Raw genomic sequence first — 18,907 nt, 5'->3', positions numbered from 1 at the left:
ACCCTATCCAGAACAACACTGAATGGATTTTGGTTTTGTGCAATGAACCACAACTTCTTTGGTATGATCTTAGGGGATTGGAACAGCTAGAGAAGGCATGGGCAAACTTTGGCCCTCCAGGTGTTTTGGACTTTAACTCCCACAATTCCTAACAGCCAGTGGGAATTGAATTCCAAAATACTTGGAGGGCCAAAGTTTACCCATATCTGAGCTAGGGTCCAAAAGTATGAGAGAACGCACATGTTTCATTCTGAACTACAAAATTAGTGGCTATCTGTTGAAAATAAATTATCAGTAATCTCTTGAATACCAGAAACGCACATGCTATCAACACAACTACATAGCTAATCAAGAGAGAAGTCAAGGATTCCCAGTTATAGCAAAGGTTATTCAAGTCCTATTGAATTCACTTGAGACTTGTTTCTGGACAAGAATGTAGGTGAGAGTTGAATTCTCAAGTAAGAGTACACATAGGTTTGCAATCTTAATCATCTTAAACCAAATTGACTGACATATTCAAAGAAGTATAGTAGGATAAAAGATAATATCTTTTATAATCCCAAAGCAGAAAATAAGATATTCATATACTGATAAACCAGCAATTATAATAGTTTATTGTGTTAATAATGGTCACTTAGTATATTAATGGCAATTAGTTTGTACTTTACTAAGTAAATATAATATGAAGCATGCCAAGAACAATAATATTGGGTTTCAACTTTCTAGCTTACATCACAACTGCTCTAACCTGAAATCTTAAGAGAAAGTAACCAACCTTCATCCAACACACTTACACCTACACATCATCCCAATTAAGTAAAATTGGAGCAAAACTGTCAAATGTAAATATTAAGACACCCCTTAGGCTTAATCTGTGCTCTCAAATCTAAAGGTTTGCACTTCTTTATGGGGGGGAAAGGAGTGTGAAAAAGTCGCTTTACTCTGTATATCAATTAAATATGCAGGTTACAGGCAATCTATCAATGTGACAAGAGCAGAGTGAAAACTGTAATCTTGGTCCCTAGCTGGAAGCCACAATGTAATAAAGAGATTTTCTTTGTGGAAAAATTTAATTAATCTACCAGCAAGCATGCAGAGAACATTTAAAGCCCCATCACTTCCTGGAAGTTTAATTAATGTTCTTCTGAAACATAATAGCCCAATGATGAACATGCCATCTAAATTCACACGCTAAAACTAATATAAGGACCAGTGGTTTCTGTCATTTGCACTGATAATAGGACAAGTTTCATTTATGTTTGAAACTCCTAGGGATGTAAAAAACGACTTGGATGTTTTTTGTCCTTTATGAAAAAGGGGTCCTTCATGTACTGAGACACAGCTAACAAAGAAATCCCTCTTACAAAGTCTTTTAACTTTCCCTCATTTCTTCCTCATTCATCTAGCAGCATCAACATTGAGGGAATGGGAAAGGAGAGCTGGAGAAGCACAGGATTTGCAGTGTCAAGCTATAGTAGCATGTCTATAAATGCAATAAGGCTTCAATCAAGATTTCTTTCTGTACTTTACACTCTACTTGTTGAAGAATAATTTATAACTAAAACACATTTGGCCAGCATTTCAGTTCCATAAAACAATATGTTTTGAATGTACAGTGTTCCCTCACTTATCGCAGGGGTTAGGTTCCAGGACCACCTGCAAAAAGTAAAAATCCGTGAAGTAGGGGCACTATGTTTATATTAATATTTATACATTATTTTAGTAGTTATACACTATTTTAAGCCTTTATCAACCAATTGTGTGTTGATAAATTGCCTCCTTCTCCTCCTGTTGCCACTTGGGCTCCTTTTGTCTCCCTTTGGCTTCTCCTTCCTCCCTTCCTTAGGCTATAAATTGTAATTTTTTAATAATTTATAATATTCTTTTAGAGTGTATTGAAAAACCGCAAAACAGCGAATCCATGAAAAGTGAACCATGAAGTAGTGAGGGAACACTGTAATGCAAACACTTCATTCAAGGAGTTGAGATAATTCTGCGAGGTTTAATTTTTGTGAGGTTAAATCTGCTTATTGTTTACATTTTTCAAAAAATAAATAGCCAAATAATTTTTACCTTGATTGCTTCCAAATCTTCTTGGTGATATCAGAAGAAGCTATGCTTCAGGTTTCCTTCTGTCTTTCCTTCATTCAGTGAAAGAAGTGGATTCACCATCAAGAGTGAACCATCTTTTTTCCATGACAAGACCTTGCCCTGAAAAAAAAAGATTTATATTTTAAGAGTAGGGAGTTACAATACGAAGGACAGCAACAAGTGCAGTGGCCCAAGTCCCTACTAACTTAATGCAAGACTTCGAAAGCCTTGTATTTACCTCTCTGGCCTAAGGCAAATGGTGGAACAGTTGAAAACAAAATATTCCTGCTGCTTTAAAGTACAACTTCAACCCAGCAATCCAGTTGGATGAGAAACCCACAGTGAAAGAGGCTTCTTCTGGAGAAACAGGTACCACGGAAGACTAAGCAGTCATGTTGATCCATGCTCATGGAGTTTTGTATGCCACAAACACACATGGAGCTTGTAGATCATGGTTTCCAACCAAGTCAGGAAGTCCACATAAAAGTCAGGTTTGCTCCCTTTAGTAATCATGATGAAGAGATCAGAAGTACTTACTTTTAGTGGAAACTACATTTCCCTATCCTGTCCAAGCACATATGTCAAACTCAAGGTCAGTGAGCCTAATCCAGCCCATCACAGAATCATAGAATCATAGGCCATCCAGTCCAACCCCCTGCCAAGAAGCAGGAAATCGCATTTAAAGCACCCCCGACAGATGGCCATCCAGCCTTTGCTTAAAAGCCTCCAAAGAAGGAGCCTCCACCACAGTCCGGGGAAGAGAGTTCCACTGCCGAACAGCCTTCACTGTGAGGAAGTTCTTCCTAATGTTCAGGTGGAATCTCCTTTCCTGTAGTTTGAAGCCATTGTTCCGTGTCCTAGTCTGCAGGGCAGCAGAAAACAAGCTTGGTCCCTCCTCCCTATGACTTCCCCTCACATATTTGTACATGGCTATCATGTCTCCTCTCAGCCTTCTCTTCTGCAGGCTAAACATGCCCAGCTCTTTAAGCCTCTCCTCATAGGGCTTGTTCTCCAGACCTTTGATCATTTTAGTTGCCCTCCTCTGGACGCTTTCCAGCTTGTCAACATCTCCCTTCAACTGTGGTCCCCAGAATTGGACACAGTATTCCAGGTGTGGTCTGACCAAGGCTGAATAGAGGGGGAGCATGACTTCCCTGGATCTACACGCTATTCCCCTATTGATGCCGGCCAGAATCCCGTTGGCTTTCTTAGCAGCCGCATCACATTGCTGGCTCATGTTTAACTTGTTGTCCACGAGGACTCCAAGGTCTTTTTCGCACACACTGCTGTCAAGCCAGGCGTCCCCCATTCTGTATCTTTGCATTCCATTTTTTCTGCCGAAGTGAAGTATCCTGCATTTGTCCCTGTTGAACTTCATTTTGTTAGTTTCGGCCCATCTCTTTAGTCTGTCAAGATCGTTTTGAATTCTACTCCTGTCTTCTGGAGTGTTAGCTATCCCTCCCAGTTTGGTGTCGTCTGCAAACTTGATCGTTCCTTCTAACCCTTCGTCTAAGTCGTTAATAAAGATGTTGAACAGAACCGGGCCCAGGACAGAACCCTGCGGCACTCCACATGTTGTTCTATGTGGCCCTCCAGATCCTGGACTCCAACTCCTGTATTTGTTATAATTGGATATCATGACTAGAGCAGATGGGATTTCAGATTCAGTTAATATCTCAAATGCTGAAGTTGGTTCTGTTTAGTCAAGATAGGTGGGTTTGAATTTAGATACAGGGTTTATGGATATGATGTCTGACTTTAAAAGTGTCATTTACCCTTTTCCCAACCTCAGAGCCACAAGTGCTGTTGGGTCGCAATTCCCATTATCCCTAGGCCACATGGCAGATAATCAAAAGTGATGGGTAAAAATTAAAGAGCATCAACCACTAAAAACATTATAGTTGGCCTTCGGAATCCACAAATTCGATCCAACAGCTCTTTGAAGACAACCATATGGCTGAAGTGGCTCTTAATGAAAATGAATTTGACATCCTGGTTTAAAGTATGGTTGAGTCAGAACACGCTAGTACTGAATTGTGGTTTGAGATCATTACTCTGTTCTGAAACCCTAGTTCTTCCCTTTGCCTGATTTTTGTAATTTCTAATGGCCTTTCTGCCTCTTTTGGTTGGGTCTCTTGCTCACCTTACATCTGTCCCTCCAGTTCTCCTTCACCACACTCAGTCTCTCCTCCATTCTCCAGTTTTCTTTCTGTATTCTTTCCTCTGCTTTCTCTGCCCCACCTTCCTCCTTTTGCTGAAGCCACACCATCCTGTCACTCCATCGCCCTTCTCTGGCTACATTCCTATGGCATTCCCTAATCCTGGTTCACTCCGTGGCCATTTATTACCACCTGCTGATGTCAACTTTCAGACTATGGTAGTCACAAATCAGCTGCCTAGCCTCCTCACTCCCAAAATAGCAAGCCTGCAGTGTGAGTCCACTTCCTTCCATTTAAAATATCAACCACAGATCAGCTATACTGAGGTAGAAAAAGTGGTCCCCTAGATGCTGGATTACGTCTCCTGGTACATGTTTCCTATTAGCTAGGTCTGATGGGATCTGCAGTTCACCAGAACCTGGAAGTCTGCACATTCTTTATCCCTGGCCTAATCCAACCTCTCCCTGTGTGGTGACACCAAAATGCTTGACTTACCCAGTCACCTTGCCACGATTTACGCTGCTTGGGAAAAAATCAGAAAATCGAGGCCAAAAGTAATTGAATCTGGCACTCCAATATCTCAGGCAGAATATCTATGCAGAAACCTTTCAACTAGACAAAAGGAATTTAATGGGAGAGGGATGCACTGTTTAAAGCACAGAGCTATGGGTAATCTTCCACGTCTTTCCAGAAATCAAAATTGAAGCATCAATCTAAAATTACTCAGATGACAGTTGAACCATTGAAGGAACCAAGAACATTGCTAAATGCATAGGTTAGATCTCATGTATTGCTTCTCCAATTTTAAAATAATTCTTATTTTTAACAAATATGAAATTTTAATTGGAAATTGGAAACCATTTTTCTAATAACTCACTTTTACTATTTTAATTATTTTTTTAAAAAAATACTGGGCTCACAACAGTTATTACCTCCACGGTGTGTCTTGACAGAGAGACAATATTTAACATTCTTCTAAAATACGATTCAAATTGTATTGCAAAGTTTCATTTTATACCTAGCTGGTTAATAAAAGAGCAACAAAATCAAATAGGACAGGTCAAATTCTGGGCAGCACTCTTTCACTTCCTTTCAGCACCATATTTCCTGGCTTTGTTCTTTACAGCCTTTTCATTATTGTATACATAAAGTTTTCTACATATATAAACACACAATCAAATGCTCTTTGAGTTGGCTTAAAGTTGACATTAACAAATGATTGTAGGTACTTTTCTTCAATCACCACGAAGTATCTCAGCATTTGTAGAAATGCTAAACCAAACTATGTGCAGTTTTCAAAATAGTAAAATGGAGTTGCACTTGTTTGTTTCTGTTCACACAGGGAAGCACAGCATGACTTCTATCTCTGTAGAACTGGTCTCCATTGTTTTATTTATTCACATCCAACCAATAGATCTTGCTAGGCATTTTCTAGTTCCTCCAGTATGACTCTATGGTATTCTTGGGTCAGAAGGCCTTCCTTTCAGTAGGGTTTGTTATTATCCATGGTTTAATGTTTTTGGATTGTTAGATTATGACCTGTTAGGATCATAAGCTATTGGGTAGCAGAGTTTCAGGAGTGTTCCTTGAGTTTATTGAGTAAAATGGAAGATCATTGAGTACATAAAGATCTTGTTTCTATTCAATGCTCTCAGCAAACAAAAATTCAAGTAGACTTCTTTGAAATAACATGTTTGTTTTACTCACAACTTCATGTATTTAAATATACAGGTAATTTCTTGTCAGATTAAGCTTTAAAACATTTCAGTTTGTATCTTTAACTTATAGTATTTAACAGTCTCTTCATAATAACAGTCTACTTCCAAGGAACTTGAGCCTCAACTGACTTCTAACTTCTAACACCGGCTTCTGTACTCAGACTCGAGCCTCAACTGTCATCCTTTTAAAAACACATTCTAAACTGTCACTGAACCAGTCACATGATCTGCAGCCCCTCCCACTCCCTCAAGTACATAGAGCTAAAAAAGCTGCAAACAAAAGAAGACACACACTTCAGGAAATAAACAATACATTATAAACAGATAATACATTAGATAGAGGAGGCTTGAGAAGGTTGCTCTCTCCAACAAATGTATCCATGTGATGCCCAGGAGCATGTCAAAAAACAACCCTACTGGAATGGAGAGCTTAAAGAGCCATTGTTTTTGAGGAATCAATAGCTACTAGTCAAGATATATATCAGCCTCATTATCACAAGCAGGAATTCTTCATGGGTATGTGAGCTTTTAAGGAAAATCCAAAATACTCCAAAATCCAAAATTGTCAAATACTTAGATGGCTGAGATAGTGACACCTTTTTTCTGACACTTAATGTAAACAAACTTTGTTTCGTGCACAAAATTATATTAAAGATTATATCAAATTATCTTCAGGCTATACATATAAGGTATCTCAAAAAACATCTCATTGTGTACATATATGAAAATACTGATATTCTGAAATCCATAAAAATCGAAAACACTTCTGATCCCAAGCATTTTTGATCAGGAATACTCAATCTGTATTGCATTTACATCCTGGTTGTGGGTATCTCACAGATATCTGGTTGGGAACAGAATGCTGGATGAGACAAGGCCTTGATTTGAACCAATATAGCATTTCTTACGTCCTTAAGAAAGTGTATTACTAAAAACACACTTGAACATTTGCATTTAAGAAATTCAGCATCTGGCATCACCTCTCTTTTATTTACACCTCTGCATAAAACTTTGGAACAAAAAGGCAAGGGCAGTCAGAAACAGTCTATCTTTCTATAAATACACACATGGAATGGATACCATGTGTGTGTCCAGAGGGTTAGCTGCACTTGCCTTCATCACTCAACTCAAGACACTCTGGAGATGTCCCAAGAGGAAAAGAAAAGAAGTTCAACTGGTGGTCCTTTGAATTTCCTGCATATACATACAAAACCAACCACCAATTCTTTTTGGCACAATCGTACTCCACAATTAGCTATCCTGCTTGACTACGCAGCCAAGTCAAAAATAAACAGGCAAGAAAGTTTGCGGCACATCATAGCTTCAGGCTAGTTTCCCATGAAAACGGCATACTCCTGAAAATATGGACACTAGCAAAGATAGGATAGGGGGAGGAAACCCTTCTCTGGCAAGATACACGTTCATGCCATAACAAAATAGAGAGAGTCTTTAAGTTGACAATATTATTGACTATCATTATTATATTATCAAACATTTGCACAGTTGTGTGCTGCACGGCACCATCCATGAGGGAGTTGTGCTACAGACCATAAACAGGATAAGACCACAGAACTCAGGTTCATGGGAAACCCATTTCAGAGCCAGAGACTATACCACAGAAAATGTGAACTCCCTCCCCACAATGTAAAAATGATTGGGTTGGATGTCTTTTAAAGTAGTCTCCGTTGGCCAAGCCACACAATAAGAAACCTGTACCTAACCAATGGCGGGCGGGATTATGCAGCCTTCTAGATACAGTTCTACTAACATCAGATCTCCCCAGTATAATAACTGGGGGGAGGTTCTGTTGACTCATAACATCCAGCAGGTTATATGAATCACAGTGGTTCTCAACCACAGGTCCTCCAGCTGCTTTGGACTTCATTTCTCATAAACACATGTCAGCATGGCTCGCGATGAGGAATTCTAGAAGGCAAAGTCCAAAATTAGGAGAACCAAAGGCTGTGAACTCCTGCATGAGAAGAACCCTCCCAACTATTTTTAATCTGTCTTTCTCTCAGTACAGGGACTCACAACTTCGTCCTCCAATCAAATTGCAAGTAAGTCAGCATCTTTATTAGTACAGGGAATTAAAACATCAATCACAAACTTCAGTTCCGACTGGACCTCTTTTGGGATGGAAGGAGACAATATCTAAAGTCCATTTGGTTTAAGGTGTTAGTGTTGGATGTGGACTGGAAAAGTCTAAGTTCAAATTCCTTCTCAGCTCATTAGCTGACCTCTTAGGTTCATTTTGCTTATAACAGAGTACTGGAAATAAGAATGAAGAAGGAAGCTCCATGCTTCCTTCTTCATTAATATGAGATAATGTTAATAAAACTAATTTAGCTATTATTTGGGTTAACAAGGTTTAGAGGGATATTATAGTACTTTGAGAGAAAGAAGTTTGTAACATAAGGTTTCATAGTGAATCTATGCTTCTGATGAAGTAGACTCAAGGTGTATCACTTCAACTGCCATGGCTCAATGCTATGTAATCCTGGGAGCTACAGTTTTACGAGATCTTTAGCCTTTTCTGCCAAAGAGTGCTCATGCCTCACCAAACTACAACTACTAGGATTCCATAACATTGAGCCATGACATTTAAAGTTTTCTGTAATTGCATTAATTCTACAGTGCAGTAGCATCCTCAGTCTACAAAAGCCTGTGTTAGAAACATCTTTCTTTCACTCAAAAGTGTTGCAACAACCTTCTGCAAACTGATCCAGATTAGCACAGCAATATATTTAAATTGAAGCACCAAGTTCAAGAGTTTGACAATAGCACAATTTAGACTTTTTCCTTCCAGTTTAAGGGTTGGTACAGACCCCTTACAGCTATTCATAATGCACTTATTTCTAATTTGAATGGGTAAATGTACTTGGGCTCTACCATTTCATATTGTAGGTAGAGATTGGACGGCACAAAAAGATGAATCTCTGCACCAAAAAACAAGAAAGGGATATGAGGAGGACCGATGGATTTACCAAGGTCATGAACTTGGCAGTGACACATATAACTGATAAAGGAAACCAAATAATTTGACTCCCGAGAAATGTGATGGCAATGTGTCCCTTCAACCTTGCCATTGAATTAGCACATTACTACTATGCCCAGGAGTTAAAGATACTAAGACTATTCAAAAGTATTCCTAGAAATGACTGAAAAACAGGTTTCTGAGTGTCATAAAATTCTACTGAGGAGATTATTAGGTCAGCAAGAACCTTCATGGTTTATGACTTATTCTACACAAAAAAATACACACACAGTTATGGACTGTTTTTTCTGTGCAGAAAATGTGGTTTTCGATTGAGAAAAAAAATTCTGTGCAAAACAAAAGCCTACATGATTTTTTTGCAGAGAATAATTCCTGAATGGTGAATAGCCTTTGAAAACTGTGCAGGTTTCAATAACTTTTAGAACAACATTTAGAAAGACTTATGCCCCCATCAGCAGTAGAAATGTCCTTTCATGCTATCATTCTGTCCTACCCTATGCTCAATGGAAGTCATGTATTGCAGGAAGCAAAGGACACTTTCCTTTTTAAACAAACAGACAAAGCAGCTTAGATTGGCAACGGGGTTCTGGCTGTGGGCCTATCAACCCACGCACACATCACTAGGCGTGCTCTGATCCCAATCTTGGCACAGGTGAGGTGTGGCACGCTTGCTTGCCTCCTCACAAACTCACAGAGCCGACATGGAAGGAAAAGACACAACTCCTCCACCACAGCAAAAGCAGGCCAATTTCTACATTTAGATGTTCCTGGGCTATTGGCTTTATACTCTGTTTGGGAGTGACACATTTAAGCCATTCCTGTAGGAACAGAAACAACAAGGGCAAATAATGCTCTTCAATCCACATTAAAAATGAGATCTGCAAGTATGGTTGGCATCACAACTTGGAACAATTGCTTTTGGGGAATAGTCTTCTAGACTCTCCCAGTCACTACAAACAATCCATGATCAATGTAGACCATCTATTCATGTGTGATTTTTCTACTGATTCATTTCTACTTACAAGCCAAAACTTGCAAGAATATCTTTGGCTGAATGCTACAGAGCCATAGAAGTTGGGGTCTTTAGCTTTTTCTTCCAAACACTACTGATGCCTCACCAAATTGCAACTCCCATAATTCCCCAAGATTGAGCTATGGCAGTTAAAGTGATGTGCATCATTACTACAGAATTAATGCAATTTGAAACCACTTTAACTGCCATGACTCAATGACTTTAACTGCTATGGAACAATGGCAGTTGTAGTTTTACAAGGTGTCTAGCCAAACTGCAGATCCCAGGATCCATTATTTGCCTCACCAAACTGCTTATCCCAAGATCCCATTATACTGAGCCATGGTAGTTAGAGTGGTGTCAAACTACATTAATTTCACCCTTTGTCTTTTGATTCTGCTTAATGAATTGATTTTAGTTCCTACCAAGTCAAGCAACAATTCTACCTACGCAATGGTTTTGACATGGCTTTATTACATATTCCCTATGAAGACTATCCTCTAATGAGAATAGATTCAGGCAGCGCTGGCCCAGAAATAGATGTTTATATGGGCAACCCACTTGCAAGTACAAAACTCCCTCTCCCTGGTAGGTTTGCAAAAACTGAGTGGCCATGGATACATGCATTATTCATCACCTGATGCTTAGGGTTAACGTCTCCTTCTCTACACAACTCCTCCGCCACAATATCCTTCAGTACGAACTAGTTCAGATATTCAGCGGCTGAGCATCAAAGCCAGAATTATTTCTCTCATGTAGTTCTGCAGTTCTCATTTTCCACTGCCTGCCTTCCTCCCTCCCTCCCTTGAGGCTCTCTCATCATATGAAGAGTACGATGGGGAAGGAGAGAGGACAGAACACAGCTTGATTCTTTATTTGCTGGCTATATGTCCTTACAAAACCTTCCCACTTTCAATATCATTTACCTTTCAGAAAGAAAATAAGCTTGTGCTGTGCGGGCATGTACAATTTCATACAAGCAAACCGCTGAGGGGGAAAAAATAGTCAAAAACAATTTCTCCAAACCCAACCCTGCCATTCCCACCCCTGCAGCAGCTTCACTTGATAAGCAAAATATTTGGGGATGAGATACTGCAGGAGATCCTAAGCAAACATGCAGTTCTACCCCAAATGCAGAGAAAATCAAAGTACAGGCAGTCCCCCATTTATGAACAAGATATGTTCTGTAGGTTTATTTTTAAGATAAATTTGTTTGTAAGTTGCACCAGATATATTTTTAAATGTAACTCCAACTCGGGCTGTGGCGCAGGCTGGAGAGCAGCTGCAATGAAACACTGTATTGCACTGCAATGAATCACTCTGACCAGGAGGTCATGAGTTCGAGGCCCGCTCGGAGCCTATGTTTGTCTTGTCTTTGTTCTATGTTAAAAAGGCATTGAATGTTTGCCTATATGTGTAATGTGATCCGCGCTGAGTCCCCTTCGGGGTGAGAAGGGCGGAATATAAATTCTGTAAATAAATAAATAAATAAATAAATAAATTAGCTTTGGATACCATAGGGCAGTTAACATCCCTGCGGTATTTGTTTTGCTGTCTGTACCCGTTTAGAAGATTTCACCTCACTTTCTGTCCTTGTGGTAATTGGATTTTGAAAAAAAAATGCTTATTGTGGAAAAGGGATTACTGATAAAGCTTTAGTAGATACACCTTTTCCCCCATTATAACTCTTCCAAGAGTGAAATATTCTTCCTGGGAGTAGATTTCCTCTCACTTCCTGTTGTCTCACATTCATTCTTAACTATGAGTTGCTTGTAAGTAAGATGTTTATAATTCAGGGGCTGCTTGCAATATCTTACATCAGTGTAACATATGCCCACCCCCCCCCACCCCCGCCAATGATTCCAGGGGAGCAAAGACAGCTATCAGGAACAGCTATCAGGGGCCGGGCTGTGGCGCAGGCTGTTGAGCAACTGCAATAAATCACTCTGACCATGAGGTCATGAGTTCGAGGCCAGCCCATGGCAAGGTGAGCACCCGTCAATTAAAAATAAAAAATAGCCCCTGCTCGTTGCTGACCTAGCAACCCGAAAGATAGTTGCATCTGTCAAGTAGGAAATAAGGTACCACTTATAAAAAAAGTGGGGAGGCAAGGTTAACTAATTTACGACCTGGAATGAGGAAGTGCCGTCAGAGTGGATGATGAAGCAGCTGCTCCCCCTTGTGGCCAGAATCGAACATCCCCTCAGGAGAAGGTTAAATTGCCTCTGCGTCTGTCTCTGTCTCTGTTTGATGTCTTTATGGGCATTGAATGTTTGCCCTATGTGTATATAATGTGATCCGCCCTGAGTCCCCTTCGGGGTGAGAAGGGCGGAATATAAATACTGTAAATCAATCAATAAATAAATAAACAGGACTTGGGGGGGGGCACCTGAAGACACCAATGACTAAACAAGTCATGGCCTCAGGTCAGCCCTCTCCCCACAAGCCAGGCCCAAGAACAGGAGCCAGACCATGAAGCCTCATCTTATGTGTCCGCTAATGGGGCTCCTCTGCAGCCACCCCTTGGCATTATTATCCATTCCCTCCACTGGCACTGCCCACAAAGGCTTGGCAGGACCGCTGGTCAGATAGGAGATGCCAGAGAGTCAAGCTGGCTGGTTAGTTGGTTTATTATTTATTTATTTATTTATTTACAGTATTTATATTCCGCTCTTCTCACCCCGAAGGGGACTCAGGGCGGATCACATTGCAAATATAAGGGAAACATTCAATGCCATAACATAGAACAGAGACAGAGACAGATGCAGGCACGGGCAGGCCTCGAACTCATGATCTTTTCATCAGAGTGATTTGTTGCAGCTGGCTGCTAACCAGCCTGCGCCACAGCCCAGCTGTCTGTCTGTCCCTCTCTTCCTGGCAGCTTGAGCTGCCTTGAATGGTGCATGGAATTGGCATGTGCCCACTCTGATTTCAAGGAATGAGTGTAACAAACCTACAGTGACACAAGCGAATGAAAGACAGAGAGGGAGGGGAGCTTGGAGAAGCTCAGGGCTGCAAGAGACACACCAAGGGCTCCAGAGGTGTGTGCCTCAAAAGCAAGGTGCCCCCATCCCCGGTCGTGGGCATGTGACCTCAAGAAATTTAGCCTATTTTAATTTTAGCCACTTATTACTGTAGAGTTGTGCAGGTCTGAACAGCCCATAGTAGAGTGCTTTCTGGAAATACTACGAGTGTAGCCCATTTCAAGTTGGTCTTTAATGTTTGGAGTTCGGTTAACAAATGATGAAGACGTTTCTGCCATGTTTTAATTTGACACAGTTTGAATCTGTTGAAGAGCATGATCAACCTTGACTGGGTTAATTGCAGTTTAAATCATCTTTCCCATTGCAACAACCATGAGAGAAAGGGAGAAAAGAGCAAGAGAGAAAAAGTGGCAGAAAGGCAGGCTGTGTGCATGTATGTAGAAATGAGTGTGTTTTCTGTCTGATCATTACAATCACAAACACTGAGTCCTCTACTGGGGCCCAATTCGGTCCCTACACCAAAGAAGATTGTGTAACCCCACTTTGCATTTAAAAACATGGCATAAGGAGAGGAAAGATTTTCAGCTTCTGTGACTGGCTTTTTGAAGTGCTTCATGGATTCACAACAAAGAATGGTAATTTGGAGAAGATAGAAAAAAACCTACCAACAGTGGCAGAAGGATTATAGCTATGGTATGTGCTTCCAACTCACCTGTCGACTTATGGTGACCCCATTAATCTCATAGGATTTTCTTGGGTGAGGAATACTCAAGTGTGTTGCACTCGAGGCCAGGAAACACCTCTATACTTAATCACCACATTCCAGTCCAAGTTAAATCAGCAAGCAGTTTATTAAAGGTTATATAAAAAATAGTAGAACTTCAAAGTCTATATGTATAAAATAATCCATGATGTTCAAGGTACAAGAGTGATCCAAAATCCCAAGGCAATAGAACATCCAGCACAGGAGTACAAGAAAACCAGAAGTATATGAAGTTCAGTATACAAAATCCAGGAACAATCCTTCAAACTTGGAAGCAGCATACAAGGAACTACAAGTCCCTGATCAGGCTTGGCTAAGACTTGGTAAACTGTTCATCTGTTACCAACGTTGACCAGACTGGCTGGGGAAAAAACCCAGCTTTTCTAAGATACACATAAAATCATGCCTTGTCCCGTGACTTTCTGATACTGGTCTCTTCTGTAACAAGCACTGCGACCTTCGAAGATTCTGTTGGGTAGCATGAAGTTTACGAAAATTGAGTCTCCTATCAAGCAGCTCATTAACTTGCAACTCATTATTCTCTCCACCTGGGATTTCATCCTCTGAGCCAGTTTCCCCAGAGAACGACTCCTCTCCACCATCTTGGAACCTCTCTGGAATGTGACCTTCACTAACTGCTAGAGACACAGACTGATCATTTTCAGGACTTAAAATCTCATGTTGGCTCACAGATGCAGAGTTCCCATAATCTGCTTCTCCATTTACATCAGCCACAACCATGGGCTGCACTACAACACAGAGGTAGTTTTGTTAGTTTCTTCCTCTGAAACATGGCCTCTGCACCTGGTATTAATTAGCAGCACCTAGTATCCACTGGCAGTCTCCTGTCTAAGTATTAACCTGGGCTGATCCTGCTTAGTTTCCAAAAGCAACCAGGATCTAGTTGTGTAGTCACTTTAAATGATGACAGAAGTATGGTATATGGTTCTATATACATTGTGCAAGTCCCATTGAAAGTCAATGTGACTTTCAAGCTCTAATTTTGGATGCGTATTAAATGCATCGCAACAGGCACTGAATAATCTCCGTATACCTCCTGGTTAGGTTTATGATGAGTAACAGAGACAGGCAGCTATATCTGTAACAAAAGCAGCCTATTTAATCACAGCAAATGTTATTAAACTTGCGACAAGACATTAATAATTCATATCAGCAAAACAAAATGCCTAGTTAAGGTGGATGTCGGTTAACTTGAAAGCAGCATTTTTGAGAGAAACAGTCGAGTTCACCTATAATTATCAGATTCACTTTTGCGCCAGAACTGGAGCAGACATCCTTCAATGAGCAGCCAGCCTCATTATTAAGTTTAGAGGAGGATATCAGGGTGACATTTTACTAGAAGTAATCTAGCAAGTCTATCTAGTGATGACAGGTTATATCTTGACTGACAACCGGTCCTCTTAGCATCAGCAGGAGGATGAAATAAAAAACACTTGAGATCGACCATCCTATGATTTGAAACTGTTAAATAATTGTCATCAACAATGCTCCAGAGCTTGAAAAAGTTATTTTGGGGGACTTATAACTCCATAGCCATGGTGTCTGATGAGTGGGGAGGTGCAACTGTGAATTGCACCCCAAGAAAAGTAATTTCCCCCCGAAGCTGTGATAATCTCATAGTGCATGATATGTCTGAATGAAAGTGCCAGCCACTGAGCAAGACTTGGGAAGATTAATATTTCCCAGCAAGTGCACCAGTGAGACACTTCGGCATAGGCATGTTGAACTCTTTCACTTGATTGTGTCCAGAAGGAGAGTCACCCCGCCACCCAATTTCTCAGCAGCCCATGCAAAACTGCAGAAGCTGCTAATTTAAAAGTTGGAATACGTAGTACAAATCTGAAAGGTAAGTCCTCTGGAGGTTAGCATTCCAATCTCAGCATCTCACAACAAGCAGTGGGTTTTTTTGGTTTTAAATCCCTGAAGTCAGGAGTGTTAATTCCTTTAAAGTATAGATCATTCCTAATATCCTATTTGTGTCTAATAGCTAGATCAGCAATGGGGGAAACAGCAAAACAGAACATTCAGATCTTTTGTATTTAGCCTCATCATCAGCTATTAAAGCTACTTTACATAAAAGAGGTCAGTTGGTTTGTAGGAATTCTTAGCAGTTTAGGGAACTAATTTAAAAATACCTGTGGCTGGGAGAAACCACCTGACATGTACAAAGACCTGTTCTCTCAAGCGGGCAAAGATTAAGACTTTTAATCCTTTTAATCCAAACCACAAAAACCCATGTTGGTGGCACATCCACAACAAAGGCTTGTGTACAAACTCATGACCATAGCAGTTTGCAATGCACTGGCTTTTATTTTGCATCTGCCTGTGTAGTTTCACATCTTTGAAATGCATTGCTGATGGTTTCAGTAGCTTGACAGTTCAACTTTGTGGAACAACAACCCAAAGTTGTTTCAGGGGACTTAAAACTAATGTGTGTGCATGCCTTCAAGTCGCCTGACAACTTATGGCAGCCCATGCATTTCATGGGGTTTTCTTTGGTGAGGAGTCCTTTGAAATGGTTTCACCACTTCTTTCCTCTCAAACATGGCCTGCAGCACTTGAGATTTGTTGATATCCTCCCATCCAAGTACTAACCAGAGCTGAATCTGCTTATTTTCCAAGATCAGATGGTATCAACAAGCATTTTGAAATCATAATTACGAAGTTACTGGAGGATTATGGAAACTGAGATTTAAAAAAACAACATTTCCAACCTCTGATAAAATTAGTATTAAATGGATTCTTCTGTGTATTACAACCCCAAACTGAGTCATTCCAAAAATCAATTGGTTTCATTTGAATTTGCTTCTTTGTGATCTAGACTTAGGCTCTTATCCCAAACCAGTCAGCTTGAAACACCACCAAATCCTAAACTTTAGCTAGAAATATCCATTAGTTTTGTACATCCAATGAAGTAGACTCTTATCATAGCTTATCATATGCTGGTTAGCCTTTAAAGGCCCATGAGACACTATGATGGTTTTCTGCTACAATGTAATACAGTACAGCTATTCTTTTAGAATTGACTTTTTTGTACCTTCTGCCTGCATTTAAATCTGCATTCAGCATTATTGTGCACCTAACAATCTAGTTTTATTTATTTCATGTCAAAAGCATTGCAAAATAAATAGTTTAAAAGTGATGAAATAAAGGAATCACAAGCAGCTAAATAGTTTTAGATCAAAAGCGGGCAACAGCGACCGCATTGTCCGTAGCTTTAAACAACTCCTCCTCGATACATGAGGCAGGACATTGTGGGCAAGCATACATATGCGGAGTTGTTTGTTCAGCTCCACAGTCACACAAGGTGGAAGATTCCTCCAGGTAGTGCCATCTTGCCAAGTTGTCTTTTGATCTGCCCACTCCGCTCCTGAGTCCATTTAGGGACTTCCAAGTTGCCCATTCTTGCCCAAGTTGCCCCTGGAGGCAGATCTTAATTCACATAAGAACCCATCCTTAGTAATTATTTTTAGAGATTTTACTTTTATTCCCCCCATAAATCAATGTTGTACTCGACAGATCATACAAAGGCTAGGTGGCTATCACACCAACAAAAGGGAACTAAAGGACTTCTGAATAAACAGTGCTAACATCTTGAGCAGCAGGGAGGCGAAAGGTCGGTCAGCTACGTATTTTCCAAATTGTCAAAGTTTACATTTAAGTTAAAGAGGGAAAGTACAAACAAATCGAGAAGCGAACCTTGCATTCAAAGGGAAAAGGAATCTCTTCAAGAAACAATACGGATTACTCAATGGCTCAATGAGGAGATAAAGGAATTTTACAAACAAAAATGGAGTGTCAGTATGAATTTAAAATCTCACTAACTTGATTATGTGAAATATATGATTATCAGTTCTGTTGCAATAGGTTTACTCTAGCTTTTTTAAAAAAATATTCAGGAGTATTAAAAGTGATGCTACATAGTATGCATGGATAACAGAGACACATAGCACCTTTACAACTCATTTATTGCAGTTTCGGTTCAAATGCATAACGTGTATCCTCAATTGGTATATGTTTTCTCCTGCAACAAACATATAGAGCGAATGACACATAGTTTCAAAGGAATGCAAATAAGTACAATTCTGCATATAATCTGTGACAAAGAAACATTTAGAGCTAATTTGCAACAGCTGTAATGGGTGATAACACAATACAGCACTGCTGAATTAATTAGAATCTGCAGAAGAAACCATTATCTTGATTCAAGTCTGAATAAATATAAAACATCCCTGTTCTTAAATTCTAATTAGTTAATTTCACCCTGGAACCTCCCCTTTAAATTTCTTTATTGCAGAAACCAGGAGGAGCCAATGGAGTGAGACCTAACTCTTTGAGGTTTCCACTTCCAACAAAGGTAAAACTTCGACAACGCAAAGGTAAAACTCTTTCTTTTTGTACAATGGACAAGTTTCACCTATAAAGCACCTAAACATTTTCCCCCGGCACATAGATTTCTTAAGAAATTGAATGTTCTCTTTCTGACAAAGGAGCAATTCACTTCACACAAGACAAGGACAGCCTAGATCTCAAGATAAGTTACTTTTCTATTGATAATGAAATTTTCTTACCTATCTTTTATTGACCTTTGCCCCTATTTGTCTTAACTAAGAACAGAAGTAACATCTTAGGAAAATGCAGTTCTGTGATTCCAACATTATTTTTCTTCTCTTGTATGACTTTCAACATCTTTGCCTGATGATGAAATCAGTGAAGCTTCAAAAGCTTGCAAGGTATATTTTGTGCAGTTTGGTTGGCTCATAAAAGTACGGCAATTTTGAGGATTTTGTGGAGAAAAGCATCTTTAAGTTCGGCACACAAGTATTCGAGAGCAATGATTCTCAACATTTGTTCCATCGGATGTTTTGGACTTCAATTTCTAGCATCTCCGACCATTAGTGATGCTGGCTGGGGCTTCTGGAGATGGAATCCCAAAACATCAGAACAGCCAAAAGTTGAGACCCACTCTTCTAGGAAATGAAAACACAATTTCTTTCATTTGTACCCATTCTGCCCACAAAATTCTCAACTCTATACAGAAACTTTTAATTTTGAACTTTCTTCTCTCTCTAATGAACTGAAAAGAATTCCAAGAGAGGAAACCTTCATCACAGTGTGTATTTGTGCACATGTTCCTTCAAGGTGCCTGTCCACTTATGGC

General features: G+C 39.9%; 1 protein-coding gene across 2 annotated transcripts in view; it reads right to left on the bottom strand.

Annotated features, from left to right (window-relative positions):
* pdzd2 (PDZ domain containing 2) overlaps positions 1-18,907 on the bottom strand; it is a 315,666-nt gene that overhangs the window by 269,137 nt on the left and 27,622 nt on the right. The window contains exons 1-2 of one of the 2 annotated variants that reach the window (XM_008118591.3): positions 4,235-6,334; positions 2,074-2,211 (exon numbers count right to left, since the gene is read on the bottom strand). The gene's annotated coding sequence lies outside the window, so the exon portion shown is untranslated. Of the gene's footprint in view, positions 1-2,073; positions 2,212-4,234; positions 6,335-18,907 lie in introns of those variants that run through there. The other variant, XM_008118592.3, reaches the window with a different exon arrangement.

The sequence above is a fragment of the Anolis carolinensis genome, chromosome 2 (assembly GCF_035594765.1).
Source record: "Anolis carolinensis isolate JA03-04 chromosome 2, rAnoCar3.1.pri, whole genome shotgun sequence".
NCBI lineage: Eukaryota > Metazoa > Chordata > Lepidosauria > Squamata > Dactyloidae > Anolis > Anolis carolinensis.
This window is presented reverse-complemented; position numbering and strand designations above follow the sequence as displayed.